The sequence below is a fragment of the Lissotriton vulgaris genome, chromosome 10, assembly GCF_964263255.1.
Source record: "Lissotriton vulgaris chromosome 10, aLisVul1.2, whole genome shotgun sequence".
Lineage (NCBI taxonomy): Eukaryota > Metazoa > Chordata > Amphibia > Caudata > Salamandridae > Lissotriton > Lissotriton vulgaris.
In genome coordinates this window covers 258434660-258451003 of record NC_141698.1, presented here as the reverse complement: position 1 = coordinate 258451003, position 16344 = coordinate 258434660, and the positions used below count along the sequence as shown (strand labels likewise).

The following is a 16344-nucleotide window of genomic DNA, read 5'->3' as shown; positions in this document are numbered from 1 at the left end:
TTGAGCAAAACATTTCATTAGGTGGACAATAAAGGGCATGAAAGAAAGTATTTACATTAAGGATTCCTAATTGTAGACAAATAGATTTTAACCATTTAGAGCGCAATGGACGTAATGCAGGACAAATAAACAAAACATGATTTTGGTCCTGCACTGCCTTATTACAAAGGTTACATACTGGAGATGTCCCATACCACTTTGCTAAAAGTGAATTTAGAGGAAGCAAATCATGTCTTAAAAGGTACCATAGCCTACGGACTCTATGAGGGATATTCCAAGAAACGTACTGCTGGGCCTGCTTTACTGAGTACGTGCTTAAAAGTAAATCACCACCCTTCTTTTCGTGTAAAGCAGTCATATTCAATTTAAAACAGAGTTCCCAAGATGCATATTTCAGCTGAGACTTTAGTTGAGAAGGAGAAAGTAAGAACAAAGTACTTGCATCCAACTCTAACATTGTTACCGCTTTTCTAAAGTTTTTTACTATTAGTGAAAACTCGTTTAAATTGCCCAGTAGTTCGTTTTTAATATATGCCCGTAAGGAACCCGATTTACCTCTGGCCAAACAGGCCACCCACCTTACCAGGGCAATCAACCCCTGTGCCCAACAGCTCCGAAGGCCAAATTCCAGCCTGCATGCAGGCACGGAGCAAGCTGTATTAAGGGAAGAAATTCTTCTTTAGTAACTTTCCTTCCATTAACTGCAAAAAACCCCAATGCCTTAACTCCACCAATTCTATTCCATACAGCAGAGTTGCAGGGATTTTTGCTCTGTATACTTCCAAAAATCAAGCAAAGTGTCTTTTTCCTGTAGCAGAATACAAGTAACATAACCCCATACCATGAGCCAATGCTTTACGCGAATTATGTTCAATATGGGGTTTCTCACTTAGGTTTGCCGAGATTATTTTACCTAAAAAGGTGTAAGTTTTAACCACCTCTAGTGTCTGGCCTCCTATAGCCCATCCGAAGTTTTCAGACCTACATTTTTTTCTTCCAGAAATGCACATGATTTTGCTTTTGGAAGCATTAATCTTCGTAAAATGTGCTTCTGCAAATAAATGTAATGCTTGCAGGCGGTTGGAAAGGGGCGACCACTCGGTCCCCCCGAACGTATGGCTGAGTGCCTCGATCCCCCCGGGAAGCCATTTTTGGGCGGGAGGCGCGTCTCGGCTGGTATGCCCGAAGCGGCGTAGCCGGGGCGCGCTTTTTCCCGCCCTAGAGTGGGCTGGCCTAGACACCGACGCAGCCAGCCACGCCCTCGGGGCAGGCAGGGGCGGGTTTTCGCCCGCCCTGAAGACGGATAAAAGAAGGCGCAAGACCAGAAGACGTCCTCTTGTTCTTGTGCTCCGAAGCTGCACCTCCTCGCTACACGTGAGCTCGGGACGGAACGAAGAGCCAATTTTGAGCGTTTTGATCTTTTTCTTTGTCTTACAGATACTTCCTCGGAGAGATGCCCAAGAAAGGCGCAAAAAGAATGACGACCGACCAGATGGTGCGGGCCCTTTGCAAAGAGGTGTCCGACATAAAGAAACGGTTGGCGGAGCGAGATGGGGAGGAGGGTTCGGGCCCTGCGCCGGCTGGAGGGAGACCTAAGAGGCCGAGAAGGGTTCCAGCCGGTGGAGACGCCCCGGTTCCCTCTGCCCCGCTCGAGGCGCCGACCCCAGTACCGATCGAGGGTAATCCAATCCCTGTTGTCGTCACCCCGACATCCAAGGAGGACATGCCCCCCGAGCTGGCAGCACAGCTAGCAGCATGGTTGGGGGATAGCAGTGATGGCGCCACGGCTGCCGAGGCACAGGCGCTGATAAAAGGGCTTCGTGAGAAGAAAGAGGCAGCTAGAGTGGCTGCACCGTTGGCGGGGATAGACAAGCCGCAAGCGGCAGAAGCTGCGTCCGGTTCAGGTAAGCGGCCATTGCCGATTGCACGGGACGAGTCAGCACCCTCTCGTAGAGAGAGATTGGGACAACATGTGCCTTTAGCTATAAAGGAAAAGATCTGGGCAGGGGAATACGTGAATATATTTTCCTTGCTTGTTGATCATTATGATGTGGAGCATGTAAAAAGTCAGAAAGACCTAATGCATCCGAGTGTTTGGCGCGCAAAAATGGCCGCCTTTAAGGTAAATGAGAACATTGGCAACTGGGGCAATGCGTGGGGTATTTTTACATCGATTTTGGGGGAACGTAGGCCCGAGTTGCTTCCTGAGTTTCCCGTTTACCAATCACGAATTATGGGTTACTCGACAGCGTATCAAGGTAACCATTGGTTTTGTTATGATAATCTGTTCAGGAAAGAAAAGGAACATAACAAGAGTTTGACTTGGGATTGTTACGATTCTTTAACATGGGATAAAATGAAAGAATCGGGAATGTTAAGAACGCCATTGGTCGGGAGCAATGTTGTTGATTACTCCCGCCAAAATGTGGGGTCGCCCTTTCGACCAAGTACGAGCACCGACGACCAGTCGAGGCCCGCAGGCAATACAGGGAAAAAGGGTTTCTGTTATAACTTCAACAGAGGGAAATGTACCAGACCTCCGGGATCGTGTAAATTTAGACACGAATGTAGTACGTGTGGGTCATCCCATCCTGAGTCATCGTGCAGAGCCAGAACAGGTGAGAATGGGGGTAAGGGAGGCGCCAAACAGGTCTAAGCTAGGCCGAGGGGCGCCTTTACCGACTCCGATTGATACCTTGGCAATGATTCCCTGGCTCAGCGAATACCCGGATCGGACTTCTGCCGGGGTGCTGCGGAACGGTTTTACACATGGTTTCCGCATCCCGGTAGGGGACTTTCAGGGTGTAGGGATGTGCAAAAATCAACTTTCCGTTTTACAACATACATCCGTAGTGCAAGGGAAAATTCAGAAAGAGGTTAGCCGGGGACGGGTCGCCGGCCCGTTTAGTGTACCCCCGGTACCGGATTTCGTTTGTTCTCCGTTAGGGGTGGTCCCCAAGAAGGACCCAGGTGAGTTTCATTTGATTCATAATCTGTCTGCTCCACATGGTCTTTCAGTGAACGACGCAATTGATCCAGGAGTTTGTTCGGTGCGATACGCATCGTTTGATGAGGCAGTAGCCATCTTGAATCGCCTGGGGCCCGGGACGTTGATGGCGAAATCAGATATCGAGTCAGCGTTCCGGTTGCTCCCGGTACACCCAGACGATCAGCGTCTTTTGGGATTCGGGTTCCAGGGATCATTTTACATGGATAGGTGTATGCCAATGGGATGCTCTATATCATGTGCTTATTTTGAGCAATTCAGTACTTTCCTGCAATGGGTGTTCACTAAGAAAACGGGTTTTCGAAATGTGATGCACTACCTTGACGACTTTTTGTTCCTTGGTCCCGCCGGAAATCCCGAATGTGCCCAGGCCTTAGATGAATTCTGTGTGTTGATGGGTCATTTTGGCGTGCCGTTGGCACCGGGTAAAACTGTGGGTCCCACGACTTGCCTCGAGTTTTTGGGGATCGAGTTGGACTCAGGGGAGGGGTGTTTCCGTTTACCAGCTAGCAAAGTGTTGAAATTCAGGACAGCCCTCCGAGTATGTTTGAATACACCCAAGGTTACACTGCATCAGTTGCAACAATTAGTGGGGAAGTTAAACTTTGCCTTGAGAGTAATCCCAATGGCTCGCCCCTTTTCCCGCTCCATTGCCCAAGCGATGGTTGGCCTAAAGGAGGGTCATCATCGCACGAGGTTATCGGCTGAGGTCCGCCAGGACATGCGGATATGGTTAGCATTCTTGGCGGACTTCAATGGCCGAGTCGTCTGGAACAAGCCAGCCGTGTCCTCGGAAGAGCTTGGGCTATGGACAGATTCAGCAGGAAGCATAGGTTTTGGCGCCATCTTCGGCACGAACTGGTCTGCTCAAAGATGGCCCTTATGGTGGCACGAGAAGGGGCTAACGAGTAATATTGCTTTCCTTGAATTATTTCCCATTCTCGTGGCCCTGAGAACCTGGCCAGAAGGTTTCAGAGATCATTCTGTCATTTTTTGGTCCGACAATATGACCGTGGTAGAATGCATCAATAGTCAGTCAGCCCATTGTAAATTGATTTTGAGGCTGCTTAAAGAAATCGTCCTAGTATGTATGCAACTGAACGTGGTATTCAGAGCAAAACATGTCCCAGGGGTGATGAATCAGGCTGCTGACGCATTGTCTCGTTTTCATATGCAGGCTTTCTCGGGTTTCCTTCCTTCAGCGGACCCGGAGCCGGCACCCTTCCCCGAAGCTCTCTGGTCTCTCGGTGCCCCGAACTTCGTCACCTCGTGGGAGAGAGTCTAGCACCCAGGACAAGGAAGGCATATGAAGGGGCGTTCCAGGCCTATTTAGCCTTTTTGGGGGCAGAGAGAGGGGGTCTTTGGGGTCAGGAAGAGTGGGTAGTACTCTTTCTTATGTCTTTACACAGGGCTGGGAAATCGGTGGCTACGGCCCAAAGGCATCGTGCCGCCATTTCCTTTGTCGCCAGGGCCCATGGCATCCGGGACCCAACAGCGTCTTTTACAGTACAAAAAGCGCTGCGTGGGTGGCAACGCCTAGAGGGTCGCAGAATAGACGTGAGACGACCGATAGGTCTAGACAGGTTGTCCCAGTTACTGGCCACACTCCCGAACACATGCTCGTCCCCTTTTGAGACCTGTTTGTTCCGGACTGCATTTACGCTGGCGTTTCACGGGGCTATGAGAGTTAGTGAGCTGGTTGCAAGGAACAAACAGGATGTGACGGGGGGCTTGTGCAGGGAACATGTTCAGATCAGGGGGGATGCGATGATTGTCTCCTTTCTCAGGTCTAAGACTGACCAAGATGGGAGAGGGGACTGCACGATCATTCGCAGAAACCCCGAGTCATCCATGTGTCCGGTACAGTGCTTAGAAGATTACCTAGCACAGAGAGTGGCATCATGGGGAGGGACATTGTTGAGGCATGCAGACGCCACCCCGCTGACGAGGTTTCAGTTTCAACGGGTGCTTGCAATGGCCATTGCCGCAGCGGGCTTGGACCCGGGCGAATTTGGGACCCACTCCTTTCGTATAGGGGCTGCCACTGAAGCTACAGCCAGGGGTCTTAATGTGGAACAGGTGAAACGTGTGGGGCGCTGGTCCTCCAATTGTTATAAGAGGTACGTGCGATTGCACATGTTGTGAAGCTGTAATCATGTACTCACGCCTCTTGTCTTTTGTTTGTTTGCAGTTGCACAAGCCTACGCGGCAGGGCAGACTGAGCAGTCAACCCAACACCAGGCCAGCGGTCGCACGTCACCGGCTGTGAGGAAGGAGGTGTGGGTCGTGGGCCACTCATACGTGAGACGGGCCGCAGACGTATTCAAAGCAGGTGACATGATTCACGTACCTGGGGAATACGGGTACAGAGTGTCCTTCTACGGAAGGGGCGGTCTCTGTATTGACCAGTTTCAGGAATTTTTTGAGGGCTTGTTAGAGCGGATGAGGTCACCGCCGTCCATAGTCATAGTGCATTTGGGGGGCAATGATTTGGTCACCACCGGTAGACGACTTCTCCTGGAGGCTATGCTTTCCACGGTAAGTTGGTTAGCGAGGAGAGTTCCGGGGTGCCTAATTGCGTGGTCTCATATGATCCCACGAAAAGTGTGGCTGGGGGCTATCTCGATCCCTGCCTTGAATCATTCTGTTAGAAAATTGAATAACAAAGTGAGTAGGTTGTTCCGTTCCAAGACATTGCATTCGATCTCGCATAATTGTATTAATGATGACAGTATGTATCTGGGGGATGGTGTGCATTTGTCGAGGGCGGGGAATGAGTTACTCATAGGAGACTTCCTAGCCTGGTTAAAATCTTTAAAACATGACCTTTAGGTAGGAGTTTTGTGGGGGGTCCGGATAGCCGGTCAACTATCCGGACCTGTGGCGGTAAGGTCATGATCGGTGAGCACTAATTGGTAGATCCCTATGAGTGGGCGTCACCCAACACGGATGGGAGCGCTCGGGAGAGGTGGCCATTGGCCCCTCAGTGGGGAGGCGGTCCCGTCTAAGGGCGGGACGCCGGAAGTAAAGGAAAGGCGGTCAAGGCCCCTTCCTTTGTAGGAGGGGTTACAGCCCCCTCCTGGGGAATTTCCCGGGGCCAGTGTCATCTGCGACGGCAGATGCGGTAAGTTGTGTGGGGTGGGGAGAGGTCAACGATACCTTCTAGATACCACACACAAGTGTTCGAACGACCTTTAAATGGCGTCGAGTCTTAAGTGCCCCCGTCAAGTCAAGGGAAATTGTTAGTAGTAGCACTTGAGGTAAGCCTCTGTGCTGTCGCCCCTCCCAAGTGGGAGGGGTAAGTCTGGTTAGGGATCTTGACACCGGTTATGACCTTGCCGTTGGCCCTTAAACGTTAGGATGTACAATTTCAGTGTTCTTAGAGAATGTTTTTGTAGGATGCTAGTTCGGCTAGGAGAACCTCTGTATTAGAGATTATGTTAAGGTTAGCCAAACTCGTAATGTGATAATGAAATTGTACATAACATGAAAACGTTTAATGTTTTAATTTTTTGTTTTAATAAATACGGCCGGGATGGTCACTCCATCCCACATCCAAAAACTTTAAGAACTGTTTCCGGTTTCCCTCCTTTTGGGAATTGTGTTGAGAGGGGGTGGCGGGTATCTCAGCCATATAGACAAGCCCTTCGGAGTTAAGTCTAAAATGAGGATATCATCCGCATACATTAAAACAGAAATGGATGAACCTCCAACTACCGGGGCTAACCCACCACATGCAGCAATGGAAGCAGGTAGGTCCGCAGTATATTATGAAAACAACATGGGGCCAATATACACCCCTGTTTTAATCCATTCAGGGATGGGATAGTCTGTGAAAGACCCCTTTCTCCGCCTTGTAGCACCTTACACCAGGTATTCGAGTGAAGGGATCTTACAAGTTCCAGTAGCTGTGGTGGCATACCCAATACAGTAAGCTTTCTCCACAGCATCGGACGGTCCACCTTGTCAAATGCTGTGGAGGAGTCTATGAATGCCGGATATACTCCACCTCCTCGCACTCGTACGTATTTGTCCACAATCACTTGAAGAGCTGTTAAATTATCAAGTGTACCATGCTCTTTACGGAACCCAGTTTGTTCCAAAGGTAGAATTCCATTTGCCTCCACCCAATCAGTGATTAATATTAAAAGACACTTAGCAAAAACTTTCCCAATAGAATCCAGTAAAGCTATCAAACGGTAGTTCTTGGGTTTATCCCGCTCTCCCTTCTTAAATATGGGTATTAGTATACTTCCCCTCCAAGATGTAGGAACTGATCTCATTAAGAAGCAGGCTTTAAACAAAGGAAAAAGAATCCTACTCCATGAAATGACATCCTCCTTCAGTGCTGAAATGGGCAACTCGTCCGGACCCATTGCTCCGGAGGAGCGCATACTCTTGATCACCGAAGCAATGGATTTCTCAGATGGAGGATCCATAGTATACCCACTGTCCAAAACAAGGTCACAATCCTCACCCTCTACGCCATTAGACGCATACAAATTCGATATAAATGAGATCCAGACATCTTCAGGAATAGAGATGGGAATAGGGGAAGTTCTTGCACCACATCCCTTACCAATTATGGACCAGAAGTCTCTAGATTTACCATAGACAGAAGCCTCCCTTAAACTAATCCAGAGTGAGTCTTCTTTTTCTTTTTTTAATTTTGCTCTCAGTCTGGTCCCCCTTCTTTTTAGTAAGGATAACTTATTAACATTTTCCCTGGATCTAAAAAGAAACTGTTGCCTCACTAGTTTATTTATTTCTTTATTTAAGGGTAATAATAAACTAGGAACAAAATTCACTTTCCTAGGATATCTTGGCTTCTTTGCAGTCGCAGTAAGCTTCTTCATAAAGTTTTCAAAATGAAAGAATTCCATACCCTGCCATTCTTTTAATTCAAGTAAGGTTTGTGCAAGAATGTTTTGCAAATCCTTCATAATAGTAGGGTTCCAGAAACATCTGCCGGACTTACAAAGAAGAGAAACTCCTCTATTACTTAAAGACCAGGAATCATTGACCGGAGGTTGTAATGAAACAGTTATACTGGTCACGTTATGCTCGCTCATGGGAGTTTGAGAAATCAATATGTCCTGAATAAAGGATAAAGTGTCATAGTCCGTAATTACATAGTCAAGGATGGATTCACCCTTAGGGGACCTATTAGTGAATTTAGCAGGTGTATCAGATGGCATCCTACCATTTACAATTAACCCCTCTAGATAGCTAAGTTCTTCTAACAGCATCTTTCCTCTTTTGCTAGTTTTTATTTTATTTGGAAAGATAGATTGGGGTATATTATATGCCTCTTCTTTAGACTTATTTCTAAACAAGTCTACGCTTGAGTTAGAAACTTTGCTATTCAAATCACCCACGAGTAGAATATAAGGGGGCTGGTCAAGCTCTAATAATTGTTTAACATAAGAAAACATTCGCTTCAATACAATACTAAAAACATCTTCAGGCGGAATGTATGCATTAATAATTACCAGAAAGTACTGGCTACCTACACTGGCTAGATTATTAATAGGTATTGCTTGAAAAAGGTTACTTGTGTCAACATAATGGGAAAATTGCCATTGTAGTGAATTAGGCATGAGGCAGGCAATTCCACCTTTTGCGTGACCTTTTTTCGATGACGTAGCTGCAGCCTCAAGCACAAAATAATCTTTCCCCCCGTATAGAATATTTTTACACCAAGTTTCTTGAATGCATATCACATCTGCATTCAGAGAAAATAGGAAATCAAGTTTCTCCGGTCTATTATGTAACCCTGCTGCATTCCAGGATAAGACTTTTAATTGACTGTTAAAGATGTTGAAACAGTCTTGGATTATCCGTAATATTATTAGATAAAAATGTCTGGAAGCCAGTTCCACCGATGATTATCCTCAGTTGTAGGAACAGTCAGGTTCAAAGGGATAGGTAGTACCTGGGAAACCATAAGTTTACCTCTAGAGACCCAGATTTTTAAATCTTTATTGTATGTGGACGGATCTTCCTGCCTAAAGCCCAACTTTGTGCCCCCTCTCTAGGGTAAATATCCTTTCCATTATGGAAAAAGGGTAACACATCAATCCCTCTACATTGAAACGATTCCGCCTGTTGTAGTACAAGGTTAGCTATTATTTTAGAACAGAATTTTACCCGTACACGTAGCCCATTTTCAAACCTTACTAAAGAAACCAAGTCAATGTCACTCGACTGAATAAGTTTTAAACATTCAATATCCTTAAAACAATTAAGCAACCTGTTTAGGTATAGGTCAGAGTCAAATAAGGGCAAAAAGTCCAGAGTCAAAGTATCCACATAAGAATTAGGGGCTTTAAAATGTACAGAAGGAGAATTTGTGGCAACAACAACCGGCAGCCGAAAGATAGGCGCTGATGGGTTAAGTGTCCCTGGTGCAACAGGAATAGTTCTTGTCACCTCTTCGATTGAAGCTATGGGCACTAATCCATTATCCTCTTGACAAGGGGCTCCCGCAACATTGGCATGAACATCAAGAGGACCTTCGACTACAGAGCCAGTAGTGCAAACAGCAGCCTTATTAGAAAAAGTGTCCAATAAAGAGGTATCTTCAATATCTACAACATCAAGCACTTCTGTATTTATATGTTTTTGAAAAATAATTTGCCTCTGTCTTTTCTTCTTGTACTTACGAACAGGTTTCCTATTTTTCCCTTTGTTCTTTCTGCTTTTTTCTTTTTCTTTTCCATTTACATCAAGATTCACTTCAGGCTCTTTTTTATCTAGGTTGAAAATTGGGAATAACTCATTTCCAGCGTTTAAGTTCACATCCACCAAACTTTCTTCCTTTAAGAAAGGTTCTGATTCCTTCTTACAATTTGAAACGGATGGAATAGGCATCCCTGAGGGCTCATGTTTGTCAACCACTACTGGCGTACCCGCAGGCGCATTTTTTAGCAGTAAATTACTGCTATCCAGGACATTCTGCAAAACAATCTCCGGGGGGTGGGGGGTCTACCATTTTCTGTGCTTTTTGCCAGTAATACTTTCAATATCTGTGTAACTGAGTCCAAGATGCAATCAGAGCTCCCAACAAATTTGCCCAGTAAAAACAATATGGAAGCCAGTAAATGTTCTAGTGCTATCAGGGAATCAGAGATAGGTTTATCGTTTTTAGGGAACCCAGAAGCAGTGAGGGGGCAGATACCGGATAGATTAAGTGGTGGAGTCCTAGAATCATTTTGCGGTGAAAGAATGTCATTAGATGTTATAGAGGGAGTACTACTATATAGCAATAATCCTGACGGCGTGGCTCCATTTGTTGTCTTACTAGGATCATTGCGTTTCAGAATTCTATCGTCCATGTAGCAACCACACAATTCAAGATCGATACTGGACAGAAAAGACTCTCCTTTTATAGCCACGTCCGGACTTTCTGCAACTTTAAGAATGTTAGGCAGAGGGACTTTCGTATCTGCTATCATATTATCAGGATGCTCTCCCCTTAAAGTATCTACTGGGAGATTAGCATCAGTAGTTATTGACAGGGAAGGCAAGTTTTTTACAGAGGCTGGCTCAGGTTTGGGATATTTCTCCACATCAGGCGGTGCATCCACCAAAAGCACCATCTCAGAACCAGCAACTACCGGGACTGCCACAGTCTTATCAACAGGTTTTTCCCATAATTTCAGTAACTGCATCTGTCCCTTCAATAACACACTATTGTCATGTTTATTCCTCAGGGGGTTAGATCTGGTTTTTATACATGACCTCCCCCCTAGGACTCTTCCAGAGCGTAATTTCTTTGCTGTCATGATAAACGGAAAAGTAACCAACCAAGCAGCAGGCTATTGCACAGAAGATATATATATAAATAACAATAACTAGTCCATAAAATGAATCCTCAGAGAAGTTTACAATAGATACTCGGCCAGTATTCAGAGATATCTCCTTCAAAGTGACACACCTCCAGTCACTGAAATACCTAACCTAAAATGAAAATAACAGGGCCCAGCCCAGCCTACCTCGGCCACCGAGGGCCCGCCCTTTGCCCGGGCGCTCCCGCGCGCTCCCGCGACGCGGGTGGTGCCGGTGGTTTTGAAGGCGCCACCGGGCGCTCCTGCATCACTTCCTGTCCCCGAGTGCTGGAGCACCTGGGAGATGTAGTCTCCCTCCGCTCGGCGGCCGCGTATGGAACTGCGGCGGCGGGAGGGAGACAAGTCGAGCAAGCGGTGAGGTCTTCGCAGGTATCGTGAAGAGAAAGTAAATGTCAAAAGTCCCTTCGCTAATAGAATTACAGGTCCACACCGACCCTAGAACCACACTCAGAGGCACCCTCATCTACAGGCCTCCAGGAACCCGTAAACAATTCAGCGAAGACATCACCGACTTCATCAGTCCACATGCCCTCGCCTCCGAGAACTACATTCTATTAGGAGACCTCAACTTCCACCTGGACAAGAAAAACGACAGAAACACCACCACCCTTCTTGACAACCTGGCCAATCTCGGCCTCAAACAACTTGTTGACACCCCCACCCATGTAGCCGGACATACGCTCAACCCAATTTTCACCTCCAGCAAACACATCTCCTTCGATCGCACCACAGCTCTCCACTGGACGGACCACAGTTGTGTTCACTTCAGCTACAAAACCACCTCGACCCACAACCCCCCACAACCTATCCCCCGAAGAAAATGGAACAAAATCACCACCGACCAACTCCTCACATCGCTCAACCAAAACCCACCCGCCCTCTCATCGGACCCAAACCAAGCTGCCGTCAAATTCAAACAATGGATCACTCACAGCGCTGACGAATTAGCACCCTTGAAAAACCATCACACCAAACAAGACAGTAAAAAGGCCCCCTGGTTCAACGATGACCTTAAGAAATCCAAAAAGCTATGCCGCACTCTCGAGAAAACATGGAGAAAAAACCCAACCACCGACAACATGACCACCTTCAAGACAGCCACCCGCACAGCCCACCAGCTGATCCAAGCCACCAAGAAATCAGCACTCAAGATTCGACTCAACAACAATGCCCATAACAGCAAGGAACTATTCAACATCGTCAAAGAATTCACCGACCCCACCGCAGCCTCAAACGACATCACTCCCTCCCAAGACCTCTGCGACTCGTTATCCTCCTTCTTCTACAACAAAATTGCCGACATACATAACAGCTTCGAAAACAGTTCCAACAAACAATCCTCTCCACCCCCCCAGAACCTAAACCGCCCTCTAACAACCTCAGCGCCTGGAACCCAATCACCACCGAAGACACCATCCGCCTAATGAACTCCATCCACTCTGGCTCGCCAACCGACCCCTATCCCCACCACATCTTCAACAAAGCAGACTCCATCATCGCACCCCATCTCCGTGATGTCATCAACTGGTCCTTCATCTCTGCCACCTTCCCAGAAAGCTGGAAACATGCCGAAGTCAGCGCCCTCCTGAAGAAACCCACAGCAGACCCTCCGAACTTAAAAACTACCACCCCATATCCCTCCTCCCATTCCCGGCCAAAGTCATTGAGAAAGCCGTCAATAGCCAACTCGCTGCCTTCCTCGAATCCAACAACTCCCTTGACCCCTCACAGTCCGGCTTTCGAGCCAAACACATCACTGAAACCGCCCTCATCGCAGCAACAGACGACATCCGAACACTACTGGACAACGGAGAAACAGTGGCCCTCATTCTACTCGACCTCTCCGCCGCCTTCGACACTGTTTGTCACAGCACACTCATACAACGCCTCAGCAACATCGGCATAAAAGGAAAAGCCTTGGACTGGATCATCTCGTTCCTAGCTGGGAGAACTCAGAGAGTCCGACTTCCCCCGTTCAAATCAGAGGCCACAGAAGTCATCTGCGGAGAACCACAAGGATCATCACTCAGTCCCACCCTCTTCAACGTTTACATGAGTCCACTTGCTTCCTTCGCACGTCAACACAACCTCAACATCATCTCCTACGGAGACGACACCCAGCTGACCCTCTCCCTCACCAAAGACCCCAACACCGCCAAAACCAATCTTCATGAAGGCATGAAAGAAGTAGCAGTTTGGATGAAAGACAGCCACCTTAAACTTAACTCAGACAAAACGGAAGTGCTCATCCTAGGATCAACCCCCTCTGCCTGGGACGACTCATGGTGGCCTTCGGATCTGGGCTCAGCACCCATACCCACGGACCACGCACGTAACCTTGGCTTCATCCTAGACTCTTCACTCTCGATGACCAATCAAGTCAACGCCGTCTCATCATCCTGCTTCAACGTACTTCGTATGCTCAAAACATTCTTCCACTGGATCCCCGCCGAGACAAGAAAGACTGTCACCCACGCACTGGTTACGAGTCGACTAGACTACGGAAACACCCTCTACGCCGGAATTACAGCCAAATTACAGAAAAAACTCCAACGCATCCAAAACGCATCAGCGAGACTCATTTTGGACATCCCTCGCCAAGATCACATTACCGGCCACCTGAAAGACCTCCACTGGCTTCCCGTCAACAAGAGATTAACATTCCGTCAACTCACCCACGCACACAAGGCCCTCTACAAACTAGGTCCCGAATGCCTCAACACTCGACTATCCTTCTACACACCCACCCGCCAACTGAGATCCTCCAATCAAGGCCTCGCCACAGTTCTGCGTATCCAAAGATCCACCATGGGAGGTAGATCCTTCTCCTACTTGGTGGCCAAGACCTGGAACTCACTCCCCACTCACCTCCGCCTTACACAGAACCACATCTCCTTCAGAAAAGAACTTAAAACCTGGCTATCTGACAAATATTGAACCCCCTCCCCAAGCGCCTTGAGACCCTCTGGGTGAGTAGTGCGCTATATAAATTCTTGACCTTGAACTTGAAGGGTGTCACACATCGTTTCAATTGACTCGTGTACTTATATGTATACATGCCCACTCTTGTTGTTCCAAATTTGCTCCTGGCAGCCGACTGACTGTCACACAGTGATGGGTGCCTGAATATACACTGACTCCCATGTGCCTACAACACCTACATTATGCATGGCCATCTCCAATGGGCTGACATGGTAGGCTCTTATAGAGTGATATGTGTCAGGCAGCACCCTAGATGGTAGGAGTGCTGGGAATAGTGACATGTCCCTACCCAGGGGAATGTTCACATAGAAATGGTACAACACAGCGGTGCAAGCACTTTAGTTGTGCCCCCTGGGTCAGATACTGAGAATTGATGCCTTGCACCTTTTTACTTTGAATATGGCCAATGGTCTACTTGTGTATAGGACTTGCAATCACCCACACACCCAGTAATATATATGTAGGTGAGAGACGTTCAGGTGGTCCATACTATGGCAGCTGACACCTGTGTGATCTAAGCCTGCATGCCAGAACAGCTTCATACCATGTAGTGTGATGTAGGTAAGTATGGACATGAGTCTTGAAATGCCACTATGTGTAGGTACTACCCATAGCCCACATATACCCCACAACTCATGTCTGTTTTTTCTCCTGTGAGATACCAATTGTTTGTTAGGAATTTGGAGGTTAGTTTAATGTGCATTGGCCCAGGTGAGACAGAGGGACATCTTTCATAGACATGTGGTGCAGCGCAATGAACTATCTTGCTGAGCCAAGCTGTGTGAATATGAAAGTGCAGGGTTGCACTGTGTTAATGACAATACAATGCATCCCTGTGCGTACCTTTCTGCTGTTGTACATTCAGCTGGCTAGTACCAATGTAGGTACCCTTGAACAGTTAAAACAGGAATGTGCATTATCTTGTAGAAACTGAACATTGCTCTACCTTTCATTTTGAGGTAGGATAGCACAGCTAGAAGGCTTGCAAATGCCCATGAGCCTTCCATTGATGTCATGTCTTCATGTCTGGCCATGGATGAGCCAGGTGGCTACCGTTTGTCCTGCAGACAGTGCCACAGAGTGCAGGGACGGAGCTGCATGGACTGCACAACTTACTGTGGTTCCCCACATTGGCTTTTGTTGTGATTTACCCTGGTGGTGTTGTAGCTGGTCATAGTCAGCACTGCCCCATCCCACAAGTCCAAGCATTGACTCCTCAGAGATGACAGCAGTCACCTGCTCCTTCAAGATCCCTACCAACCCCACTACCAGCTAGGATGACCAGCCTTAGTCCCAGGGGAAGAGGAAGAGGAAATGCAAGTTCGGTCAGGAGGAGAATGAAATACTGATCACAGAGGTGATGGAGAATTCGCGCCGCAGTGATGAGGTTAAAACTGGCACATGGCCGGATCTAGGAGCACCAACCAAATTATTGGATGTGAGGCCCCAGAAGCATACAAGTATTTTTTGGCAAAACTATACAATATATACGATATACAGTATATGCTGTCTGAGGGTATGCTGACAAACGAGCCTACGCACAAGAGAACACATGTTGTGGTTAGCCAGTAGCACCCAAGCCTTTAAGCTGGCATTTCTGACTTTCAGCGCTGAAAACCTGAGATCCGCTTTACGGTCCTGGCAGTTCCATCCACCATTTTTATAGTATTATATCATACTAACACACCAACTGAGGGGGCATAGCCTGGGAGACAGCAGGTGTGCTCCATTACTCTTCTACTCGAACCAGTCTTCTTCCGCTGTCTCCCATGACCTTTTCATGAGAGGTAAACAAAAAGTGATGGGAGGTACCCGCAAATCACATCTTCCTATGAAAGCATAATGCTTGAAATGTTCATAGAATTTAATGAGAAAGCACATTTTGCGCAAGGGAAGACAGGCTAACTTTGTCCAAGAGGCTTCCTGTACTTTAATATAGCACAATACAATCCTCCATGGCGACATACATAGACTGACACCACACATAGGGCAGACGCACATTATCACAAATAAAGCAAGCCCTTACCGGACAGATGTGTTTGTTCTGGGGTTGACTGTTCATCTGCCTGCAAAATAATACATCTTTCTTTAAAGTTGAGAGTATGTGAAACAGGTTCTGAACATGATGAAAATTGTTGCAGCATATTCCTAACAGACATTAAAACATCTGGCAACTGCTACAGTGAAAATAAATCCTTCCAGACCATTACAAGTAACAGGTCATGCAGAATCCTGCCCTGTGTGCGCCATTTGAGGATGACGATAGTTCCACATCCTCTGAAGTTTAAAAGTAATTGTTTCAGTATTCGCAAAGAGAGGACTCAGGGCCATATATAGGTATCAGAATTGCGATCGCAAATGCAGAAATTTGCAGAATTTTAGCGTTTGCGATCACAATTTGGGCAGTGTGCTATGTAGCACACAAAAACCCACACGCAAAATAAGGAACCCAAATTGAGATTCCTTAAATCCAATTTAGGAAGCACCCATGTTGTGCGATTTTGG

The 16344-nt window shown here is 47.2% G+C and overlaps 1 protein-coding gene across 1 annotated transcript in view; it reads right to left on the bottom strand.

Annotated features, from left to right (window-relative positions):
• Positions 1–15899, bottom strand: part of LOC147685069 (GTPase IMAP family member 4-like) — a 45239-nt gene extending 29340 nt beyond the window's left edge. The window contains exon 1 of the mRNA XM_086940950.1: positions 15866–15899. The gene's annotated coding sequence lies outside the window, so the exon portion shown is untranslated. The remainder of the gene's footprint in view (positions 1–15865) is intronic.
• Positions 15900–16344: the final 445 nt, after the last annotated feature.